The sequence below is a fragment of the Monodelphis domestica genome, chromosome X (assembly GCF_027887165.1).
Source record: "Monodelphis domestica isolate mMonDom1 chromosome X, mMonDom1.pri, whole genome shotgun sequence".
Classification (NCBI taxonomy): domain Eukaryota; kingdom Metazoa; phylum Chordata; class Mammalia; order Didelphimorphia; family Didelphidae; genus Monodelphis; species Monodelphis domestica.
The window spans coordinates 65,467,553-65,487,324 of NC_077235.1; the positions used below are offsets into that span (position 1 = coordinate 65,467,553).

At 38.1% G+C, this 19,772-nt stretch overlaps 1 long non-coding RNA gene and 1 other non-coding gene across 2 annotated transcripts in view; both read left to right on the forward strand.

The window, feature by feature from the left end:
- LOC107650312 (uncharacterized) overlaps positions 1-19,772 on the forward strand; it is a 154,614-nt gene that overhangs the window by 100,027 nt on the left and 34,815 nt on the right. The window lies entirely within an intron of this gene.
- MIR7383-4 (microRNA mir-7383-4) lies at positions 12,884-12,942 on the forward strand. Its single transcript, NR_127658.1, has one exon. It is a non-coding gene; the product is annotated as a microRNA mir-7383-4 (primary transcript).

A 19,772-nucleotide genomic window follows, 5' to 3' on the forward strand; every position in this document is an offset into this window, starting at 1 on the left:
TGTACATAGTCAACACACAGTTCCACTGGGTTTTACATGTGTCCTTGATCAGAACCTATTTCCATGTTTTTAATGTTTGCACTAGGATGATCCCCAATTTGTCCTGTCCAACACATTTCCTGCTCAATCCAACTGATCCCTTCCACTACTCAACCAATCCTTGACCTCAAAGCTGAACTAAAAGCTCACTTTAAAAGACAACTGGAAAATATCTCAAGTGACCTTCAGAAGAATAACTGGAGGATAGTTTGGGGGGGGGGGCTCAAGACCATATAAAAGACCTTGAGAAAAACTTGAGAAATCCCCAGATTCAGAAGAGAGATTTACCTCTCCATGTTCCTCGTCCTGTTTTAACTACCTCTATATCTACCCAGACTCTTTCTACCTAACCTATTTCCCCCTCCTGCACCAATTACCTACTCTGGCTTCTCAAACATCAACTCCAGTAACAGAAACTGAAAATAATTCAGCTAAAAGTTTATTCCCCTTAAAGGAAGTACCCACCTTCAATTAAACTGGATATGTGGTGTCCTTAAGATACCATATACCCTTCACCCCCCAAAATATTGAGATCCAAGCAAAATACCCCTTACTTTGAAGATGAAACTATTGAGGTTATTAAAAAGCTTGAAAGCATTTATTGGACTGATGATACTTCATGGTTAGATATAGAAAATTTGCTCCATGCTTTTTTGACAGAAAGGGATTAAAATAAAATCATCTCTCTTGACAATCAGGCCCAGGAAAGGAGAACAATTCATTGGCCCCAGCAAGACCCAAGATGGGACCCCAATAGAGTAGAATATTACTTAAAACTGCCAGGCTAGAGAGACATTACTTAGAGCTATGAGAGCTTATTCTGATAGGCCTGGTACATGGATGAAGTTTGAGAATCTTAAGCAAAATAATGAAATGAAAATCCATATATAGACCTGGATCTTTTGAGAGAAGAGATATCAGACAGATAAGAAAATAATTTATAGAGAACTGTTGTAAAGTGACCAAATATTATTTTAAAACCAACTGCCCAAACTGGTATAATATGAATCTTGAGGAATTGAGGAGTGTAGCATTTTACGTCTCTAATGGTCACCAGAAGAAAGATGACAATAACAGTGATTTAGTAGAGGCTTTAAAGAAAGAAATTAAAATTTTAAGAGAAGAAATTGAAAAAGAAAAAGAAAAAATCCACAAATAACCAAAGTGTTGTTTATGTGGAAAAAGAGATCACCTAATGTTAAACTGTAGAAACTGGAATCAGATACTCAATAACAAATTTCAGGGATAATGGTAATTTCAGAAATAATAATTTTAGAAATAATCATAATAATAGAAACAATAATAGAGATAATCCAAATGAGGCAACTGATACTTCACAACAAAACACCCCAAATGGGGTTTGTTCACACTGTACTCAGAGTGGAAACCACCCTCACCCTGGGGGACCCCAGAGGTGTGACCAAAGGAATCTAGATAAATGATGGTACTCTTGGGGGTTGGGGGGGAAGGGACCTCAACGAGTCTGTAGGTGAATTTTAAACCTTTTCAGACTTCATTTCCTTATTGGTGTTAACTGTTTCAGTCTGTTCCCCTCTCTATAGTAAAGAAGTCTCTGTAATACAATTTTAAACACAAGGTCCATTTCAAGTACTGTTAACCACTCCAACAGTCATCAAAATTGGCGGAAAGGACTCTTGGATTCATTGCTCACACATAAAACGGGTACCTTCTATCGACACTGATTATATCCTGTCACATGCATTGGAGATAAAAGAGATAAAAAGATAAAAACAAGCATACACTGTTTTGGCTGACACATTGAATTCCTGACTTTTTTATTATTGTTCTTATTTGCAATAAGAATATTTGTTTTTTTCCTTTCTTATTTCTTGTACTTGAAGTACATGTAACCAATGTTAATAAGGTTTTGGATTTTGAAGGATAAATTTACAATATCTATTAGCTCTAATATCAATGCATACCACAAAAGCTTTAGACTATGGAAACCTGCCATTGATTGATATTGTGGGACTGTGATTAATAATTGTGTCTGATTCCAGGAGAAGGGATCACAAAAGAGCCATTGTACAGTGCCAACGAATGTAAAGGGTGAAAATTATGGTTGAGACTGAAAAAATCTAAATTTAAATGGTTGCTAAGGGAAATTCCAAATAATAAAATATCCAAGTCAGCTGCCAAATTTTTATGGTGATTTAATTACAACAGGAGGAAGAAAATAGGGAGAGAGGGGGAAAGAAGGAAAGGAGTTTAACTCAGAACCACTCTGGCTCAGGTTGAGCCAAAGCGGGCGTTAAGGCCTTGGAGAGCCAAGGCAGGGAAAGGGGTCAGTCCTTATCATTCATGTGACCGTTCTGAAGGAAAGCTGTCTGTGGGGCTCCTCCAAGCTCGAGCTCCAGGATCAAACTCAACTCTAGCCCTCCTCACAGGGAGTCCTGAGAACTCCCAAGGCTGTTCTCTATCTCACTTCCTGCGTCTTACATGTACCAATGGTGACTCAAGCTTGACTTAGGATCATCCATAGGTCTGTCCTTTTTTTGCACATGTCTGTTGAAGGCCATTTTCTCAAATAATTAAATCTTGAGTTTGATGCAGCCCTTCCTAATCTTGTTACACTGAGTAGGGTGGAGAATTTGGGTTTCCAGGACCTGATTCTGTTATTCCAAGTATCTCTATTGTTATTGATCAGGAAATAGCTAAATCAGGTCTTCTGAAGAATGGTCTGATTAGGGTGGAATAGTTTTGAAATTCACCCGAAACACAAGGTCAAGGAAACCAACAATCCTTGTGAGATTAATGAGATCTGCGCTAAGATAGAGGACTTATTTGAGGTAGCAGCTGTTGGACATACATCAGACACAGGTGTTCCCCTTGCCACATTCCAACAAGTACCTTAGTTTGGCTGCCATTTTGGCTCCCCTATCCCTGAGAGTGAAGGTAAAATCAGACCAGGGAATCATACTTCCCTTACTTCAAAATCTAGTCCCTTTTTTACTCTTTCATAGTATAGCAACTTTCTGTAGTCCTGGCTGCCAATGACTAAGTGCTATATTACTGCATTTATCCTACAGACTTGTGGTACAGAAATTACTTTAATTGAACCCTAATACAGGGACTTGTTATGGATTTATTTTTGCCTATGCAGAAATTTTTATATACATAGATTTTGATATTTTCGGTTTGGTTTTGATTTTCTTTTCTCCCCAAATTTAATTTTTTTCTTCTATTTTTTTTGTTTTTCTTTTGACACTTGATTTATATACCACATAACTCAACCATATTTCCTGAGTTGATCTGGGTGTTGGTCAACACCCTCCTCTGTTTTATTATATAATTTTCATGAAATTCAAGATTTAAAAATTTTTGAGAGAAATTTCAAGAAAAGAAGCTTGCTAACTCCTCAAATCAAGAAAGTGAACTGTTTGGAAAAAGTGCCATAAAGAAACCTACACTGTATCAGAAGATCCAGAATGAACTTTGGGATGTAATTGATTGAACTCAGCCCTCAAGGAGCTCAAAATCTAATGAGTTGTAACATGCAGACAAGTATATACTGCACAAAGCAAACTTTTTACAGGATAACTAAAAATAAAGAGAAAAAGCCCTGGAATTAGGATGGGTTAAGGAAAGATTACTGTAGAATGTGACATTTTAGTTGAGATCTGAAGGCAAGGAGGTTAGTAGTTCAAGTGAAGAAGGGAGATTGTCCTGGGTAAGGGGAAAAGCCAAAAAGAATTCCCAGAACTGAGAGATGGAGTATCTTATTTGTGAAGCTTCCAGGAAAGGAGTGCTACTGAATTGTAGATTTATGTGTTGGGGAATAAGGTGTAAAAAGACTGGAAAGGTAGGAGGGGGATAGGTCATAAAGGATACCAAACAACATTTTGTATTTGCTCCTGGAGTCAATAGGAAATCACTAAAATTAATTGGTTAAGGAGTGCCATAATTGGATTGGAGCTTTAGAAAATCCCTGTAGTGGTTGAATTGCAGTGAGGAGAGACTTGAAGCAAGTAGACACCCTAGCAAGCTATTATATTAATCCAACATGAGGCAATGTCAGTTTCAGAAAAGATAAGGGGATGTATTTGAGAGATATTGCAGAGATAACATCATGAATATGATGGGTAAGAGATGCTGAAGAATTTAAGATTATTCCTGGGTTGTGAGTTTCAGGGACTTAGGAGGATGTCATTGCCAATAGGCATTGAGAAGGTAGGAGGATGGGAAGATCTAGGGCGAAAGGTAATGAGTTCTGTTTTGGCCATGTTGAATTTAAGATGTCCGCTTTGAGAGGTCTGAAACACAATTGGAAATATGAGATTGGGGGTCAACAGAGAGGCCAGAATAGGATAGGTAAATTTGAGAGTCATGGCACAGAGATGATAATCAAATACATGGGAGCTGATGAGATCACCATGTGAAGCATAGAAAGTAGAGAAGAGCGTCCAGGACAGAACCCAGAGAAGCACCTCTGGTTAGAGGATGTGATCTGGAGACTGAGAAGAGGCAATCAGATAGGTAGGTGGAGAACAAAGAGAGAGGTGTTTAGAAAACCTAGAGAAGAGAGTATCAAGAAGGAAAGAATATTCTACTATTAAAGGCTGTAGGAGAAAAAGGATTGAGATTAGGCTTTTAGATTTGGCTGGGGCTTTTATTGGCCATTCAGTTAAAGCCTGGAGTGATTTGGGCTAAAATTTCTAGTCAGGTAGCCCCATTCAGAACATTCTGGGCTGAGCTTGAGAAAATAAAATATGAAAGGACCACAGGACAGAAAGAAAATTCAGAAACTCTTTCTAAGGAGACAGCTCCCACCTGTGATGAGGGCTATTCCTTCCACCTCCAACATGGGACTTTATTATATGACTGAAAGGGAGTTGAACAACACTAGACTCTTCTCCTTACACTTTTCTTCAAGGGAGACTTTCATTCCTGTCAGAAGGTAAAGTGGGAGGTTGTCACCAGAGATCACCTTTTTGCATCCTCAGAGAGAATTCTATTTGCTCATTTAAATATTGTTAGTTTTGGCACTGAGGTTTTAGGGTTAAGTCTACTTTCTGTTCACTGTGTCACTATTGGAGAGGAAGAAGGATCTGAAGCTTTATACCGAAGATTTGACTCCCTTCCCACTAAATACCAATTCCACAGTGAATACATATTGAAAACAGCTAAGAAACCCATTTATTCAAATTATGTCAAAAGAGAAATCAGAGAAGATATATCACAGTTTTCCTCGTCATCTGCCTGTTCTCTACCCCAGGCATTTTGGATTCTACTCCCATTTAATCCAAATTCTTGATCGCATTTGAGGTTACCTGAAAGCTCATTTCTGGTCAATGTAATTGGCATGGAATAATTTAAATTTTCCAAATGAGATGGAAGAGCCTGAAAGTCCAAATTGCCAGAATTTTCTGTTGCCCTGTAACTCTTTTATCTATGTTTTTCCTGAATTTACTGTAAGGCTCTTCCCTAATGAGAGTGATTTCTCTGGGGATTTTAAATTTGTTTTTTTTCTAGTTTTTTTTTTTAGTTGCATGCTCAATTTTACTGATCTGCTTTTTCTCTAATTTATTGAGATAAACACAGTGATAGAAATTTCCCCCTTAGTACTGCTTTAGCTGTATCCCACAAATTTTGATATGTTGTCTTCTCATTGTAATTTTCTTCAGTGAAATCAGTGATTGTTTCTAGGATTTGTTTTTGACATACTCATTTTGAAAAATTACATTTTTTAGTTTCTAATTAATTTCTAATTTGCCGTTCCATGAACCCTTATTGATTATAATTTTATTGCATTATAATTTGATAAAATGCATTTATTATTTCTGCTTTTGTGAAGTTTTTCTGTCCTAGTACATGATCAATTTTTGTATATGCACAATGTGCTGCTGAAAAGAAGACATATTCCTTTTTATCTATTAAATCTAGCTCTTCAAAAATTTTATTTGCTTCCTTCTTTCTTGTTTACTTTTGGTTAGATTTATCTAATTCTGATAGAATTAGGGTGATATACACTGGTATTGTTTTACTATATATTTCCTTCTTAAGTCCCTTTAGTTTTTCCTTTAAAAATCTGGAGGCTATACCATTTGGTGCACATATTTGGTGTTGATATTACTTTATTGTCTGTAGTACCTTTTATCAAGATGTATTTACCTTCTTTATCTCTTTTAATCAGATCTATTTTGGCTTTAGCTTTGTCTGAGATCATGATTGCTACTCCTTTTTTTAATCTCAGTGAAACCCAATAGATTTTACTCCAGTCCCTAACCTTCACTCTGTGTGTGTCTACCTACCTGCCTCAAATGTTTTTTTGTAAACAATGTATGGTAGGATTCTGGTTTTTAATCCAGTCTATTATCTGCTTTCATTTATGGGTGAGTTCATCCCATTTACATTCACAGTTATGATGACTATTTGTGTATTCCTCTCCATCTTATTTTTCTCCTTTAATCATGCACTTTCTCCTTTTACTCTGTTCCTCCACACAAGTGTTTTGCTTCTAATCACTCCCCTGTCCCTTACATTACTCCCCTTCCCACCACCACCCTTCTTATTTCCCTTCTACTTTTTTAGAGGCTGTTTTAATCACCCTCCCAATTCCCCTTCCCTTATAGTTCTCTCCTCCCCACCACTCCTTTCTTATTCCCTGTCTCCTTCTCTATAGGGAAAGATAGGATTCCATACCCCATTGATTCTGGTTGTTTTTCCCTCTCTGAGCCAATTCCATTGAGAGTAAGCCCCTCCACTGTAAAGTAAAGCCTTTGACCCTTGATCCCAGCGTCCCCCAGCTTTAGGCACGAAATCAGGTTTCTTTGTTTTTCCCAGGCTGAAAAAGGATCTGCTCTTATCTTATGACAATTTACCTTTCTACCAATGATAATCTCCTATGTCTTTAATTACTATGTATTATGTATGTTTGCATATGAATGTTAATAACAGACGAGCCACACAGCGGCCAGCCTCTTCCCCATATCTCTCTCTCTCACTCTTTCTTACTTTTCCTTTCTTCCTTCCTTACTTTCACTCCTTTTACTTATCTCTCTTAGAGCTCGGCCTCTGGCCATGCTCAGTTTTTCTTAAGCAATTTCTTTTGTCTCTCTGACTTACCTTTCCTGCTCTATCCCCTAACCATGAGCCATAAAAGTCCATGTATCAAGGGAGGCTAGATGGGACTGGGCTTGCTCTTTACCTATTTCTGAAGACAGTTCTGATTCCCATTGGTTGTTTTATAGTCACCTTAGGGTCTCCTGTCCTTGGGAAATGAGGGACTGGCCGAGCTAATCTCTGTGGGGCTCGTATCGTATGATTCATGGCTGATTCTTTCTTCCATCCCTCCTGACTTCAGATCCTTCCCCCAAGCGGCAAAATTCCTATCTTTCCTTTCTTGAGGGAACCGCTGGCAGTCTCCCTCAATCCTTCTTTTCCATTTGGTCAATTCTACTTTTCATGGAACTCTTTTCTTCATTGGATTTTTTTGCCTCCTTTCCCACTTGATTAATTTTGCTTTTAATGCTGTTTATTTTCTTTTCGCATTACTTTCATTTCTTTTCCCCATTTTCCTTCCACCTCTCTCATTTGATTTTTGAATTCCTTTTTGAGCTCTTCTAGCACCTTAGACCAATTCCCATTTTTCTTTGAAGGCTGCTTTGATCTCACTGTCACCTACTGAATCCGTATCTTGCTCTTTTTTTGGCTCAATAGAAAATTTCCAAATTAGATATTTCTTTTGCTGTTTGCTCATTTCCCCAGCCCTTTTTTGCTTGTGGAATGGGAGTTATTAACACTGCTGATTCTGTCCCCTTTGCTGATTGCTTATAGGACTCAGCATTGTGAGGGATTTTCCTAGGGGCTTAACCTTAGGCCTGAAAGGGCCAAGCCTATGTACTTTAGGACCTCAATGTGGGCTGGTGCCAGGATTTGGGACTTCAAGGGTGGGTATGTGGGATGTTATTCTGTTGCCTTAGGCCAGGTATCAGGATTTTGAAGTTGGATTATGCCCAGGTTTGTAACCTGTTATAGTATGTTGTGGGGGGGAGAGGTAGCCTACATTCCTATGTGCAGTTTTACTTCCAGTTCCCTCTTATCCCATGACTACCTTTCAGGTTGTTTTGCTCAGGGGAGCCACAAAACTATGTTCCCTTGTTGGTTCTGTGATTCCAGATATTTTGAGGTGCTATTTTAAAATTGATTTGAGAGGATTTTTGGAGCGATTCTAGCTTTCACTGTTAGTTGCCATTTTGACTCTGCTCCCCTTTGTCAGTTCTTGACCTTTTGTTCTTATAGATGAATTAAAAATTTTTTTTTCTAGATACATTAAATAATATTCTGGTGATTTAATTTGTATGGAACTGAATAAGTATATTTAGGTAGAATTGTAATTTTTACTCTATTGGCTCTGCCTACCAGTGAGCAATTAATATTTTTCCAGTTGTTTAAGTTGGACTTTATTTGTATTAAAATAGTCTTTTAATTGTCCCCCTATATTTCTGGGTTTATTTTGACTGGTTACTCTTACTTGTTTTTAATCTCTTGTGTAATCTGGCTGTTCAAAGTAAAAATATCTGGGCCAGAATCCTGAACTGAAGAACTCAACTTTATTTGTGGGTGAAAAGAGCTAGAGGTCATCTTATCTAGAATGTGGCAAAGACCTTGTTTAGATGTTCAACAGTTTGCTTTTTAAGTTTTTGACAGTTAATTTACATAAGTGATTAACAGAACCACATGTTTAGAGTATGCTAGCTAAGAATTAATATATTCTAGTACAAGGTTCAAGTATATCATTGATCATATAACTAATACCGTCAGTCTCAATCCATCATAATGTCTTTGGAGAATAGACTTAAAGACAAGCCAGAGTTACCTCTCTTGGTCATATAATGTAAGGATCTTCTTATTGACAGAAATCCTTATAAGAGGAAATACTTCTAATAATAAATTCCATCTTATACAACTGATTCAGTGATCATTTTTGTTAATCTTCATCAGCAATCAAATTTCATTCAAGCTGTGCACTTAACAGTTGATAACAGAAGCTCTTAAGTATATTGGTAGCTATAAATTCCAACATGCCAAACTTATCTACCACTATACTTAATACACACTTGATTTAATATCTGGGATTAATTATTTCTAAAATCATATGTATGATTCCTTGTTTTATGTTCAATGATATGAAAACAATAAAGTCAATTTCCTTTCTATGGCTTCAATTGTCATTACAAACCTATGTGACTCAGTACCTAGTGTTCGTCTTGGGGCCAGGAAGGCCTTAATTAAAAGCCTTCCTCAGATGTTTATTAGACAAGTCACTTAACTTCTCCGAGAAGCTGTTTCCCCACATGTAAAGTGGGGATACTAATACCTACTTTCCATGGTTTGTTGTGCAGATCAAATTAGGTAATATTTGTAAATTTTGTGCCATCTTTAAAGCACTACATAAAAAGTAGCTATCATTATGATCATTCATTTGAAACTTCTCTCTCCAAAATTGCCCAATGATCTCTTCGTCATGAAATCTAGTTCTCAATTGCTTTTGATATTGTTGACCATTCTCTCCAAATGCTTATTTTCTTCTTTCTTTTTTCTGGGACATTCAGGTGGGTCTTGTGGTTTTGTTCCATGGATCAGTCATTTTAGAGTACCGTCCAGTGATCTCTCAGAGGGTGAGGGTTCTCTGCCTAAGTGTGATGATCCAGTCAAGTAATGGAGGTGAGAAGCGCTATATACTCAGTCCCATGTAAGTAGGCATCACATAGTGTTCTGCCATAGCACGGAGGCTCATTTATTATATAAGCTAGTGATTACATACTTCTTTGGCACACAATCAATTTTCTTCATATACGTTTCCATAGAACTTAACAACAGATGTGTAGCCTATGGTGATAGTCAATGAAACATTGTTGCTATAGGTGAATGACATAAACAGGGTGATCCAGAGGTTAGTTCTCCCTGACCTAGGAGTTGACCAGTAGGAGGATCATTGTTACTTTTGGTCAGCTTTCACAGTCAATCACAATTACTTAGGAGATGGGTAACAAAACATTTTGTACCTAGGTACAGGGTTAGAGGGTAATTTAAGACAGACTAGGTTTGGGATTTTCCTCAATTTCCAAGTCACATTTTTCTTGTGTTTCACTCAGGTACTTGGAGATGTTGCTTTGACTATTGTAATATAACAAACAAGCGAAGTGTGTCCTGTCAACCTAGGCTTGAAGGTGATTGATGTTCTTGGCTTACTTGGCTTGTAATGGAAGTGAGTGTAACTCTGTGGAGAGGGAAAGGAGGGGGGTAATGATCTTTAGGTTTTAATTCTGTGAATGTAATCTTTTAGGGTAATAATCTAGCGGGTTTAAGGTGGGATATATGTTTATTCTATAAGTCTTCGCTCTTATATTATTTCTTTTGTGTTGAAGAGAGAACAATAATCATCCATTAGTGAGGGAAGTTAAAGAGAGAGAGAGAGGTCACAGAGAGGGATCAGTGGGGGCCTCATTTTCTGGGGGTTGCCTTACAGCTCCATTTCCCCAGACTGTGACTCTGTCAGACAGCAGGGGTGATGGTTTCCCACAAGTCCTGGACTTTTTTTCTCTCTAAACCAGATCACATGATGATCCCATCAGCCTGTTGCTTCCATTTAACATTCCCAAAGTCTTAAATTTTTTTTTCTATTTTAGAATTGATACAAGTATCAGCTCCAAGGCAGAAGAAAGGTAAAGGCTAGGCAATTGTGGTTAGGTGACTTAACCAGCATCACGCATCTAGGAAGTCAGACTAATGTAGTCTGAAATCCCTATCTTCCTTTTGGACATGTCAAAGTAGGATGTCTCCATGGCATCTGAAACTCAGCCCATCTGAAAAAGAACTCATGATCTTTTCACAAATATACTTTCTTGCTCCCTGCTTTCTTTTTACTGTCAAGGGCACTACATTTCTCACAGTCACACAGGTTTGCAACCTCATTGTCATCCTCCTCTCCTCTCCTGTAGTCATCTTAACACATCCCAGTGTGTTTCCAAGTTATGTCTTTTTTATATTCATAGCATTTCTCACATACATCCTTCCCTGAAATCACACACCCGCCAACACTCATCTCCTCACCCCATCATCTCAAGCTATTCCAATAGCCTTCTGGGTGGGTTGGTCTCCTGCCTTAAGTCTTTCTCCATTCCAGTCTGTCTTCTATTCATCTGTCCTAGGGATCATCATAATTTATGGGTTTGCCTGTCCATGTTTCCATCAGCACTTTTGAACAATTCTTGTAGAGAGTAGGTACTCAAGACTTTATGGTAGCAAGAAAACTAGAGTGGAAATGAGAGAACCATTGATTTGGAAATAAGTTGTGGTATACAAATGTCATGAAATATTCCATTGAAAGAACTAATGCATTTAGGAACATGGAGAAGGAAAAGCCGCATGTGCTGGTGCAGACCAAACTAAACAGAATTAGGATGATTTATACAGTGGCCACAATGAAATGAACATAGATGACATCAAAGCTCAACAATGAATAATTTATATTTAAGTAATAGTAGAGTCATTACAGTGAATAGAGTATTAGATTTGGATTCAAGAAGAGCTGGGTTCAAAGTTTGCCTTAGTCCCTAGTTACTGGAGTCTCACATGTTGTTTAACTGGGTTCCTGTTTCTTCATCTGTAAAATTAAGAAATGGATAGCCTTTGAAGTCTTATAGTTTTAAATCTACATTCCTGTGTGACAACCAGTCTTGGCCTGAGAAAAGAGATGATAAAGCAACACCCTTCTTTCTCAGCAGAGGAGTGGGGCTCTAAGGGTGCAGATGTTATATAGAATGTTGTGGTCACCTCCTCAATTGGTTTTGCTTAATTATTACTGTTTGTTTCAAGGGAGGGCTCATGAGTCAGGGGAGGATGGTGAAGTTAAATGCAGAAATGACTGCTGTACAAACAAAAGATATCCATACAGCTTCTTGGAAAAATAGAGGAAAAAACAGGGATTAAACTAGATAATGTCTAATGCATTATTGCCCAATTTAGGTATTAAATTAGGAAGGAAAGAAAAAAGCAACTATTGAATGAATGAAACTGATTGTTTTTGTGCATGGATTGTATAGTTCTTTATGTTACAGTGGCACATAACATGTAGATATTTTGTGGGTATGTTTTATATATAATGGTTTTGTACAAATCTAAAGAGATGAGTTCTATGGACTTAGTAGATCCTATTACATGATTTCATCTTAATCATTTCTCCTAGAGAAGCATTTAGATTTCTGGGTAGATTTCTCATGGTAGAGGGAGATAAAACTGGGAATTGATCATTTCTTCTCTGGATATGCACTGAACAGAGGTCATTTACTATAAACTCTATATGATACTTTCCCTGTTGTCATCTTTTAAAAAGAGTTTAAAAAATTAAAACTTCCCAAAGAAGCACTAAAGGTTTGGGGGGCTTGATGGACACAGTGGTTATGGGAATTCGCATGTGCTTAGTCACAGTTATACGTGAAAGTTTCTAAGTATTTTAATGGAAAAAAAAACCACCCAAACTAGTAACTTGGGAATCTCAAGAAAATCCATATTTGTTTATATATTCTTAAAAGAGGAGTGGTAAATATTCATCTAATATAATATATAATCTTCCAAACTCTTGGTACCTTATTTGTAAATTCAGGTATAATAGTCTATTCTCGGCCTCCATTGGGCTTGCTCACTCCAAACAAGAATGGCCATGTTTAGATACATGTATCCAAGGTAATGGATGGCTATCCCTTCCTGCAATCTTTGACTTTACATCCAATTCAATAAGTCTTTATTAAGCCCTTACAGACCAAGGACCTCCCCAAGTCTTTTCTCAGCTCTCTCTGTCTTCCTTGTGATTGGTGTATTCCAAGGTACCTGAGGTCCTCTTATTTTATATTGATTGTAAGAGGCTCCAGCTCCCTTTGTTTACCCCAATAGAAAACTCCACTACCACTGCCTCCTTTGGGCCATCTGGTGACAGCTACATCTGGACCAAGTGGACTTCCTGCTAATGCCTATCTATTGTGGTTTGTATGTTATTCAATAAAGTTCATAATTAGAACAACTGAATGTGGAAATGTGTTTCTTAGAATCCTTGATGTAACTAGCCCAAAGAATTTGGAAAGCCTCAGAAGCTACTTGATTACCATGATTTTTTCCATTCATGGGACATCTTCTGCCACGGGCGGGGTCCAGACTCACTCGTGATTCCAGGGGTTCCCAACTGGTGGTGAATGATCAGTCAAAATAAATAACAAACAGAAGACAGCTTAATCATTATGGCCATGGGACTGCTTTGCATCTGATAGCTGCTCCACCATGCCCAGGCTTGGTTTTTATTTTTATACCCATTTTCTTGGCACTCAAATACACATAATCAAAGAGAGATAATTGGAAAAGTGATACATTAACCTTTAACAAATCACTTGAATCACATTCTATATTTTTGTATTGTGAGTACAGACAGAATATGGAATACAGATAAATGATTTTGTCACAGGTGGCATACTAGGGAGTTTGAGTTACTGATTTGTGTAATTGAGTCACTGAGGCATATTGAAGCTTAGTGTGCCTGTACTGTACCTGTAGGTATTGTATGGACCTCTATGATTGATTTGTGTGCTGGCTTCATGAGAAAGTTTTGGGCTTGGCCTATACCTGCAATTTTGCTGGGAATTATGTACCTAAGTAAAAGTTAACCCATGATAGTCTTTTTGGGATTGGGTTTGAGGGTCTGATCTTTTGGTGATGTTTGAGAGAATTAGGGTACAGATGTTTTGCTCTTGCATTATTTCTTTTGAGACTAGGGGGAATAATAATCATGTCAATTCATAGGTAAGGGGAATTGATGAAAGAATTCATGCAAGGGGGATAGAGTGGGCAGTCACATCTTGCCAAGGACCACTCTGTGGTCTCCCCAGCTACCACGTGTGACTCTGTCAAGGTGTCATGGACTGATGGCCCCCAGAATATTAGGGACATTAAGAAATGAATGAATTATTCATTCCTCTTACTGAATTCAGGAGTCATTCTAAAGCAAACACTATTGTTTATCAATGACACATTAAACCTGATTGTTTTCATGATACAAGGAAGGCAGTGAGTTATAGTGCTTAAGTCAGGAAGACCTGGGTTCCAGACTTTGCTCAGGCCATAATGCCTATGTGAACCTTATACCCCAGTCCCCTCTCTAGAACCTGAAGTTGGTGATTTGCTTCATCTCCTTACCTGACCTTCCCTATATCTATGAGGTTGGTTTAGTTTAGGCAAAAAGAAAATGAAGCTCCAAAACCTAAAAACCTTGCAACCTTTATTTTTCACTTGAATTAATATTTAATGCTACTCTGAAATCAGATACCCTTACTTTGTAGGATGAAGAATGACTGTATAAGGTAATTAGAATCTCCAACAATCCCTTTAGAAACTCAGCATGTACTGTTATTAATATAGTTTCATTTTCTCTTCCCACCTACTTGTACTGCAGGTGTTTTTCAAAGTTTGATCTTTGACTTTCTGCTTCCCACCCCTCCACCCCCACACCCCCACAGTTGAAGGCCCTAACTGTTTTAAGGAAGGAGGCATATTAAAATTTAATTTTTTTAATTTCTCACAAAATCACATATTACTAGGTCCTGGGGGGATTTTTGATATTGAAGACCCTGAAGTAGATTCATCAAGTCACCATCCCTTCCATACTGAGAGAAAAAAACCTACAAATCACAAATTACATGTAATATGAATGCCATTAAACCAATCTCATAGGTATAGGGAAGGCCAGGCAAAGCACCAACTTAAGAGTCCTAGAATGCCTTTTAGTTGACAATAGATATTGATAAAGTGTTCACTCTTTATGGCCCAAATATTTTATCCATTTTGTTATTTTCAATGGAATTTCCACTATTAGAATTTCCCCTTTTGTTATAGTATGCATTACATGATTTTTGTGGGTTTATTTGGTAGCATTGGCTCATTGCAAGCAGGAATATAAAGGAAATAAAATTATATGATGTGGTTCTTGCTATCATGTATGATGTGTACATATAACTTTATAAATCAAATGTAGGAGTGACTGTGAAGAGAATAAAGTGCTACATGAAGTTGGTGATGGGGTAGGGTCATGGAAGGCTTCCATGAAGGCTGGCTTTAAGGGCCAGGTTTTGGAGGATGGGTAGAATTTCAGAGACAAGGAGAAGACTTCTGTGAAAATCAAGCATTGATCCTGTATTTTCTGTACATTGTTGTGCATTTTATATAACAACTTAAGCCTCTTCTTTGTCTCTGAGTGAAGAAGCTCTTTTGTTCAAAAGTTTAGTTTTCCTCTCTCAAGTTAGCTATCAAAGTTTGATCTTCCTATTGATCAACTTTAATTAAAGAGGAAACTTTGAGCTATATTTCAATACTCTCATAAAACACTTCAAATTCCAGGGCATTTTTATCTCAGCACCACCTGCAAATCCCTTTGTGGTAAGGAAATTTATTATCCCTCTTAACTTGAGATTCTAAGAAACTCTGTGACATCTGTTTTTTATCCTTAAGAGCATACAAGATGGTCTCATCTCTGCTTATCCTTTCCAAATTAAAGGTAGTCTCAGATGTGGAAAAAATGAGGACAATAATATACTGTTAGTCTAACTGTGAATTGATCCTACCATTTTTGAAAGCAGTTTGGATTTACGTCCAGAGAGTTATAAAACCATGTATATCTTAGACATGTAAAGGATAATTTTAGCATTTTGACTTAAAATCTAAATTAATTGGTCACCAGGGAAAATCCCAAATAATAAAATACCCAAGTCAGCTGGAAATTATGGTGATTTTAATTAATATGGAGAGAAGGAATTAAGGAGAAGAGAGAGAGAGAGGAAAGAGTTAATTTAAACTGCTCCAGCTCAGGCTGAGCCAGGCAGGAGTTAAAGGCCTTGGCCAAAAGGGCCTCCCTGAGCCCAAGGGAAAAGGAAGTCAGTCTTATCACTCACCACGAGACTGTCTCAAGGAAGCTATCTGAGTGATCTCCTCCAGGCTGAGTTCCAGGATCGAACTGGTGCCCAGGCTGCTCACAGGAAGTGATCAACCAGATCCAACTTTCCAGGAAAAGAGTTTAGGAGAGATTAAAAAATCCCAAATATATAGACCTTTTACCCTTGTGTCTCCACCTCTAAATTTTCACATCTACCAATCACATCAAAGGCTTTCTCCAGGACTGCCCATACTTTTAGTTCTCACCTTCTTTGATTAGATTATATCTTTTAGAGTTATTTCACACTTCTTTGTTAAGTTCACCTTTTGTTAGTTACTTGACCTTTTTGTGATTAATTTAACCTTTATAGTTACTTAACACCTTTTTTGTATTAAGGTCTAAAAACAGACTTAGCTTAAATTTCTAGCTTCACTATAAGGTGAGAACTAAGTACCTTCATTGTTAATTAGGAGATTACAACTTTATCTTCCCCTAAAGTATGTCTAAGTAGGGTGGAGTAATGTAAAGTACTACAAGACATTCCTGATTCTGTTAAAGAGAGTGTCTTTATTGTTACAATCAGGAGATAGCTAAATCGAATCTTCTAAAGTACAGTCTGAGTAGGGTGGAGTAGTTTTAAAATTCACAGACACAGCAATAATGGTGCTGGTTCTGTTTCCTAAGGACTTCATAGAAAAGGGAAAAGAACCTATATGTTCCAAGATATTTATAACAGCTTTCTTTGTAGTGGCAAAAACCTGGAATCTGAGGCAATGCCCATCAATTGGGGAGTGGCTTGACAATTTTTGGCATTTGTGTTGGAATATTATTGTATCATACATAATAAACGATGACCTGGTTAATTTTTTTAAAACTTGGAAAGATGTAGAAGTAGTGAAAATGGGAAATGAGTAGAACTAAGAGAACATTATATACAGCTATAGAATTAATATTTGAAGAATAACTTGTGAATATCCACCTCTAGAGAATGAACTGAAAAATAGAAACAGAAAAGCCACAATCTATCTATACATATCTTTTTGTTGGGTGATACATTCTATGGTGTAGGGAAGGGAGTGAAGTACTGAGATGTTGGAGAACAAATTTTATTAAATAAAAAAATTAAAAAGAAAAAAAGTTGGAAGACAACATTGACACTTTATTTACTTCTATAAGAATAATAGAGAAGGGAGAAGTTTTGCAGAAGTCAGAGGCTTGGTTTTGCAACCCAAGGGTGGCTCATGTATGGAACATAAAAAGATAAATTTCCAAGGAGTTTCAGGAGCATATAAAAAGAGGAACAGAGTGCTGCAGGGGACCCTTTGGTTTCTGTCTCTTGGGGAGCTTGGAGAGATCACTTCCTGCCAGGGGAAATAATGGACTTTTGGTTGGAAGCCATTGACTCAGCACCTGAGATTTTTCCCACCATCATTTACTCGATCTCCAATATAGAGTTATCTACCTGAGATTCAACTGTTCCCACTGACCTTGTTCTTGAGTTCCAGTTTCCTACTTGTCATCATATTTACTGAGAAGAAGCCAACCTGAGCCAAGAAGTCTTTCTGATAGAATTTGAAATTGCAGCCATTTTGGCTGCATCCTTTAGGGCAGGGGTCCCCAAACTATGGCTCACAGGCCACATGTAGCCCTCTGAGGCCATTTATCCGACCCCCACTGCACTTCCAGAAGGGGCACCTCTTTCATTGGTGGTCAGTGAGAGGATGCATCCTGTGCTCCTGGAGTACTGTATGTGGTGGTGCTGTAAAGCATGGCGTCATTCACATACAGTACTAGTTCCAGTGACATAATCCTTTGTGTGGTGCCTTGTTCTGAGAGTAACTGAATGAGAACGAGGCGCTGCGCAAAGGATTATGTGACTGCACAATGGAAGACATCAGCATGGTGAGCGGCAATCTGGTGGAAGGGATTCTGCACTGTGTGTACTGCTTCCCAGTATAGTGATGGCAGTGATGGGCCTGTGCAAGGTGTGACAGGCCCATCACAGCCACTGCTGCAGCCTCCACTATCCCAGACAGTGGTATACAGTGTCACAGGCCCAGCACCACCACCTGTATATAGGCATTGGATAGCAGTGATCTGACCTGTGACATCAGTGGTGGGCCTCTACTGTGGGAAGCCCACCACAGCCACTGGGTGTTTTATAAGACACCCCCTTTTTTGGGTCAAATTAATATGACAGTGTCTTATTTTTGGGGAAACATGGTAGTACAATGGCCCTCATACTCCCCCAGATGCACAATATAATAGGGGCCATTATGTTGTGTATCTGGGGGTGTATGGGGTCCATTGCGTATTAATGTGGGGAGGGACTTTTGGGCAAAGGGAGGTTATAAGGAGCCATTATGTTGTGCATCTGGGGGAGTATGGTTGCCATTGTACTATGTGGGAGAAGTGAGGCATATGTTTTTCGTATTATGGCCTATAATTACAGATCCATAAATACGGACTGCAAGAGGACACACACTAGTGGCATGCCTTATTTTTTTCCTGCCATGGAATCTGATCGCATGGGTAAGACCCATGCGATCAGATTCCTGTGTGAGTTCCCAGATCACAGTGCAGTTCGCACAGGGTAGTGTGAACTGGAAAGGTGGTGGGGGAACTGCCTCTGTAATCGTGCCAGTTCCTGCACCACACTAGTGTGAGTTAAAAGTGGAGTTCTACCAATATGGTCATTGGTGAGGCTGAAATGATATGGACTGGGAAGGCTGCATTGATGGATATAGATCAGACTGCATTGATGGGCAGTGCAGTCTGTATGCCTCTGTGTGGGCAAAATTATTGTTGGTATATTGTTTTTGTAGGGCTGTGTGTAGATAGATAGATAGATAGATAGATAGATAGATAGATAGATAGATAGATAGATAGATAGATAGATAGAGATATTTTACTAATAGCAATTTGGAATCCCTAGGAAACAGTGACGTCAAGAAAGAGAAAAATTGACTCGGAATGTAGGGTACTTTTTCATGCAGTACAAGGAAAGAGTTGTGTGTTTCATATGCCAGAATATAGTGTCTGTGTTCAAAGAATACAATTTGTGTTGACACTATCAAACTCAACATAAAGATAAATATGATTGTTTGGTCGGAGATGTGAAAAAAGATAAAATATTAAAACAGAAAAATACATTGACAACTCAGCAAAATACTTTCGTGAAGCAGAAGCAGCTAAATATTTCATCACTGAGAGCAAGTTTTCAAATTGCCAAGCTAATAGGGTGCCAAGCCAGACCATTTGTGGAGGGAGAATTTGTTAAAGAGTGCTTTCTTTCTGTTGCCAAAGAGATGTGTCTTTCAGTTAGTAAATCTACATTTACACGAAGGATTGAAGAAATGGAAGACAATTTGCATCAGCATTTGCAAAACTGCTAGAAAACTTTCCTACTTTTCCTTGGTACACGACTAGAGCAATGATGTTTGTGATTCTGCACAACTTCTAATTTTTATTCGTCGGACAAATGACAATTTCAAAGTCACAGAAGAGGTTGCTGCACTGCAAATCATCAAAGGATGATACAGGAGAGGATATCTATGAAAAAATTTCCCAAACTGTGAAGGATTTAGAGCTGGACTGGGCTAAACTAGCCAATGTGACAACTGATGGTGCTCCTAACATGGGGTCTAAGAAAGGAGTAATTGCTCGCATTAACCAAGAGATGGATAAACATAACCATTCTCATCCAATAGCCATACACTCCCTCATCCACCAACAAGCACTGCTATGTAGTAAATCACTGAAGTGGGACTCTGTTATAAAAATTGTGGTATCTTGTGTT